Genomic DNA, 6779 nt, shown 5'->3' on the forward strand with positions numbered 1-6779 from the left:
CGAAAGTTTCGTGGCACAAGATAGGCTAGCAATAATGGAAGGGTGAAAGGGTGCGTATAATCCATGGACTCAACATTAATCAAAAGAACTCATGCACTTGTTGCAAAAATTTAGAAGTCATCAAAAACCAAAGCACTACGCGCATGCTCCTAGGGGGATAGATTGGTAGGAAAAGACCATTGCTCGTCCCCGACCGCCACTCATAAGGAAGACAATCAATAAATAAAATTGTGCTCCAACTTCATCACAAAGCGGTTCACCATACGTGCATGCTACGGGAATCACAAACTTCAACACAAGCATTCTTTAAATTCATAATCACCCAACTAGCATCATTTGATATTATCACCTCCATATCTCAAAACAATTATCAAGCATCAAACTTATCTTAGTATTCAATGCACTCAAAAGAAAGTTTCACATATCTTGAATACCAAGTATATTAATGTTAAGCAAATTACCATGCTATTAATGACTCTCAAAATAATCTAAGTGAAGCATGAGAGATCAATAGTTTCTTTAAAACAAATCCACCACCGTGATCTAAAAGATCTAAGTGAAGCACTAGAGCAAAAATTATCATGCTCAAAAGATATAAGTGAAGCACTATGAGCAAAACTATCAAGCTCAAAAGATATAAGTGAAGCACATAGAGTAAAACTATCAAGCTCAAAAGATATAAGTGAAGCACATAGAGTATTCTAGCAAATTCCAATTTGTGTATGACTCTCTCAAAAGCTGTGTACAGCAAGGATGATTGTGGTAAACTAACAAGCAAAGACGCAAATAATACAAGACGCTCTAAGCAAAACACATATCATGTGGTGAATAAAAATATAGCTCCAAGTAAATTACTGATGGAAGTAGACGAAAGAGGGGATGCCTTCCGGGGTTTGCTTCCGGGACTTTTTGGTGTCCTTGGATTATCTTGGGGGTGACATGGGCATCCCCAAGCTTAGACTCTTGCCACTCCTTGTTCCATAATCCATCAAAAGAATTCACCCAAAACTTGAAAATTTCACAACACAAAACTCAATAGAAATCTCGTGAGCTCCGTTTGTGAAAGAAAACAAAAGACTACTTTAAGGTACTGCAATGAACACATTCTCTATTTATATTGGTGTTAAACCTACTGTATTCCAACTTCTTTACGGTTTATAAACTAAGTTACTAGCCATAGATGCATTGAAATAAGCAAACAACACACGAAAAACAGAATCTGTCAAAAACAGAACAGTCTGTAGCAATCTGTAATTAACGCAAACTTCTGGAACTCTAAAAATCCTACCAAAATAGGAAGTCCTGTACAATTTGTCTATTGAACAGCAGCAAAAAGAATCAACGCAAAATCACGTTCCTGTGATTTAACAGAATTATATTCGTGCGCACAAAGTTTCTGTTTTTCAGCAGAATCAAATCAACTATCCTCGTAGGTTATCCTATAGGTTCTACTTGGCACAAACACTAATTAAAACATAAAACCACATCTAAACATAGGCTAGATGGATTATTTATTCCTAAACAGAAGCAAAAACAAAAAATAAAAAATAAAATTGGGTTGCCTCCCAACAAGCGCTATCGTTTAATGCCCCTAGCTAGGCATAAAAGCAAGGATAGATCTAGGTATTGCCATCTTTGGTAGGCAATCCATAAGTGGCTCTCATGATAGATTCATATGGTAATTTTATTTTCTTTCTAGGTAAGTGTTCCATACCCTTCTTTAAGGGAAATTGGAATCTAATATTCCCTTCCTTCATATCAATAATTGCACCAATCGTTCTAAGGAAAGGTCTACCAAGAATAATAGGAAATGAAGCATTGCAATCTATATCAAGAACGATAAAATCTACAGGCACATAATTCCTTTTTGCAACAATAAGAACATCATTAATTCTTCCCATAGGATTTTTAATAGTGGAATCCGCAAGATGCAAGTTTAGAGAGCAATCATCAAAGTCACGGAAATCTAGCAAATCACACAAAGTTTTGGGGATAGTGGAGACACTAGCACCCAAATCACACAAGGCATGAAACTCATAATTTTTATTTTTAATTTTAATAGTAGTTTCCCACTCACCATAGAGTTCTCTAGGGATAAAAACTTTCAACTCAAGTTTTTCTTCATAAGATTGCATCAAGTCATCAACAATGTGTTCGATAAAGGCCTTATTTTGACTATAAGCATGAGGAGAATTTAGCACAGATTGCAACAAGGAAATACAATAAATTAGAGAGCAATTTTCATAATTAAATTCCTTGAGATCCAAAATAGTGGGTTTATCAACATCTAGGTTTTTATTTCTTTCAATCCCACTTTCATCAATTTCATCATCAAGGTCTAGAAACTCCGAATTCTTAGAACGCCTTCTAGGTAAAGGAAGATCATATTCAGTTTCAAAAATATTAATATTGCAAAACAAATATTTAATGGGGGACACATCAATAACTTTTAGATCTCCAGATTGATTTTCATAGGACTTGGAAGAACACGCTTTAATAAAGGCATCTTTGGAAGCACGCATCCTAGCGGTTCTTTCTTTGCACTCATCAATGGAAATTCTCATAGCTTTGAGAGACTCATTGATATCATGTTTAGGACGAATAGATCTAATCTTTAAAGAATCAATTTCAAGAGAAATTCTATCAATGTTACTAGCCAAATCATCAACTTTAAGCAATTTCTCTTCAAGCAAAGCATTAAAATTCTTTTGTGAATTCATAAACTCTTTAACACTACTCTCAAATTCAGAGGGCATCTTATTAAAATTTCCATAAGAGTTGTTGTAGGAATTTACATAATTATTAGAAGGATTACTAGGAAAAGGCCTAGGATTAAAATTCCCTCTATACGCGTTGATACCAAAATTATTCCTACCAACAAAATTTACATCCATAGATTCATTATTATTCTCAATCAAAGTAGACAAGGGAATATCATTAGGATCAGAAGAAACACTCTTAGTAGAAAATAATTTCATAAGTTCATCCATCTTTCCACTCAAAACATTAATTTCTTCTATCGCATGCACTTTTTTATTAGTAGATCTTTCAGTATACCATTGAGAATAATTTACCATAATATTATCTAGAAGTTTAGTAGCATCTCCTAGAGTGATTTCCATAAAAGTGCCTCCCGTGGCCGAATCTAAAAGATTTCTAGAACAAAAATTCAATCCGGCATAAAAATTTTGTATAATCATCCACAAGTTCAAACCATGAGTAGGACAATTACGTATCATTAATTTCATTCTTTCCCAAGCTTGTGCAACATGTTCATGATCAAATTGCTAAAAACTCATAATATCGTTCCTAAGAGAGATGATCTTAGCGGGAGGAAAATACTTAGAGATAAAAGCATCTTTCCATTTGTTCCAAGAATCAATACTATTTTTAGGCAAAGATGAAAACCACGCTTTAGCACGATCTCTAAGAGAAAAAGGAAATATCTTCAATTTAATGACATCATTATCGACATATTTTTCCTTTTGCATATCACATAAATCAACGAAGCTATTCAGATGAGTAGCGGCATCTTCACTAGGAAGGCCGGTGAATTGATCTTTCATAACAAGATTCAACAAAGCAGTATTGATTTCACAAGATACTGTATTGGCAAGAGGAGCAATAGGAGTGCTAAGTAAATCATTATTATTGGTATTGGTGAAGTCACATAATTCAGTAGCATCTTGAGCCATCACGACAAACAAGCAATCCAACACACGAGCAAACAAACGGACAAGGAAAAAGGCAACAGGAAAAAAGAGGAAGAGATTGGGAAAGAGAGGGCAAATGAAACGGCAAGGGTGAAGTGGGGGAGAGGAAAAAAAGAGGCAAATGGCAAATAATGTAATGCGAGAGATAGGGATTGTGATGGGTACTTGGTATGGTTGACTTGCTCTTGCGTGAGCCTCCCCGGCAACGGCGCCAGAAATTCTTCTTTCTACCTCTTGAGCACTGCGTTGGATTTCCCCGAAGAGGAGATGATGATGCAGCAAAGTAGCGTAAGTATTTCCCTCACTTTTTGAGAACCAAGGTATCAATCCAGTAGGAGGCCACGCACAAGTCCCTCGTACCTACACAAAACGATAGCTACTCGCAACCAATGCGATTAGGGGTTGTCAATCCCTTCACGGTCACTTATGAGGGTGAGATCTGATAGAGATGATAAATAATATTTTTGGTATTTTTGATATAGAGATGCAAAATAAAAAGTAAAAGGAAAAGTAAAAACAAAGCAAGTATTAAAGTAATGGAGATTGATATGATGAGAATAGACCCGGGGGCCATAGGTATCAGTAGTGGCTTCTCTCAAGAGCATAAGTATTCTACGATGGGTGAACAAATTACTGTTGAGCAATTGACAGAATTGAGCATAATTATGAGTATATCTAGGTATGATCATGTATATAGGCATCACGTCCAAGACAAGTAGACCGAAACGATTATGCATCTACTACTATTACTCCACTCATCGACCGCTATCCAACATGCATCTAGAGTATTAAGTTAAAAACAGAGTAACGCCTTAAGCAAGATGACATGATGTAGAGGGATAAATTCATGCAAAAGGATAAAAACCCCATCTTGTTATCCTCGATGGCAACAATACAATACGTGCCTTGCTGCCCCTTCTGTCACTGGGAAAGGACACCGCAAGATTGAACCCAAAGCTAAGCAGTTCTCCCATTGCAAGAACTACCAATCTAGTTGGCCAAACCAAACGGATAATTCAAAGAGACTTGCAAAGATAACTCAATCATACATAAAAGAATTCAGAGAATATTCAAATATTATTCATAGATAAGCTGGATCATAAACCCACAATTCATCGATCTCAACAAACACACCGCAAAAAGAAGATTACATCGAATAGATCTCCACAAGAGAGGGGGAGAACATTGTATTGAGATCCAAAAAGAGAGAAGAAGCCATCTAGCTACTAGCTATGGACCCGAAGGTCTGAAGTAAACTACTCACACATCATCGGAGGGGCTATGGTGTTGATGTAGAAGCCCTCCATGGTGGATGCCCCCTCCGGCGGAGCTCCGGAACAGGCCCCAAGATGGGATCTCATCGATACAGAAAGTTGCGGTGGTGGAATTAGGTTTTTGGCTCCCCCTTTGATATGTTGGGGGTACGTAGGTATATATAGGAGGAAGGAGTACGTCAGTGGAGCAACAGGGGGGCCACGAGGTAGGGGCGTGCCCAGGGGGGCGCCCCCCACCCTCGTGACCGCCTCTTTTGTTCCTTGGAGCAGGGTCCAAGTCTCCTGGATCATGTTCGGTGAGAAATCACGTTCCCAAAGGTTTCATTCCGTTTGAACTCCATTTGATATTCTGTTTCTTCGAAACACTGAAATAGGCAAAACAAATAGCAATTCTGGGCTGGGCCTCCGGTTAATAGGTTAGTCCCAAAAATAATATAAAAGTGGAAAATAAAGCCCAATATAGTCCAAAACAGTAGATAAAGTAGCATGGAGCAATCAAAAAATATAGAAACGTTGGAGACGTATAAGCACCAAATTTCTACTTGCAACAATGAGAACATCATTGATCCTTCCCATTGAATTTTTAATGGTGGAATCCGCAAGGTGCAAATTTAAAGAGCAATCATCAAGATCATGGAAACCTAGAATATCACATAAAGTTTTCGGAATCGTGGAAACACTAGCACCCAAATAACACAAAGCATAACACTCATGATCTTTAATTTTAATATTTATAGTAGGTTCCCACTCATCATTAAGTTTTCTAGGTATAGAAACTTCCAAATTAAGTTTTTCATCAAAAGATTGTATCAAGGCATCAATGATATGTTTTGTAAAAGCTTTATTTTTACTATATGCTTGCCTTTCTTTCTTAAGAGATTCATGATCGGAAGAAATCAACGATGTCCCAGGTACACATTATTCTTACCTTTATCCAAATATATAATTTTGGTATCATCTAAATAGTGCGTGTATGTGTGGTATCCATCGTTTGTCTATCTTGAAAGGTTACTAGAGCAGCCAATCATTAATGGTTACAAACAGCAACACTTGTAGGTCAAATTCCTGATGTTTGTGCTCATCCCACACACGTACACCTTTTATGCCCCACAGATATAAACGTTCTTCAACTAATGGCCTTAGGTACACATCAATGTCGTTGCCGGGTTGCTTTGGGCCTTGTATGAGAACTGGCATGATAATGAACTTCCACTTCATGCATAACCAAGGAGGAAGGTTATAGACACATAGATTCGCAGGCCAGGTGCTATGATTGCTACTATGCTCTGAAATGTCTCCAATGTATCTATATTTTTTACTGTTCCATGCTATTATATTATCTGTTTTGGATGTTTAATGGGCTTTATTATACACTTTTATACTATTTTTGGGACTAAACTATTAATCGAAGGCCCAGTCCAAATTGTTGTTTTTTGCCTATTTCGGTGTTTCGCAGAAAAGGAATATCAAACGGAGTCCAAACGGAATGAAACCTTCAGGAGAGTCATTTTTGGAACAAACACAATTCAGGAGACTTGGAATGGACGTCAAGGAAGCAACGAGGCGGCCACGAGGCAGGGAGGCGCGCCCGGGGGGTAGGCACGCCCCCCACCATCATGGGCCCCTCGTGGCTCCCCTGGCCGACTTCTTTCGCCTATATAAACTCATATACCATAAAAACATCTGGCAGCACCACAAGACCCTATTTCCACCACCGCAACCTTTTGTACCTGTGAGATCCCATCTTGGGGCCTTTTCTAGTGCTCCGCCAGAGGGGGATTCGATCATGGAG

This window comes from Triticum aestivum, chromosome 3B (assembly GCF_018294505.1).
Source record: "Triticum aestivum cultivar Chinese Spring chromosome 3B, IWGSC CS RefSeq v2.1, whole genome shotgun sequence".
Taxonomy (NCBI): Eukaryota; Viridiplantae; Streptophyta; class Magnoliopsida; order Poales; family Poaceae; genus Triticum; species Triticum aestivum.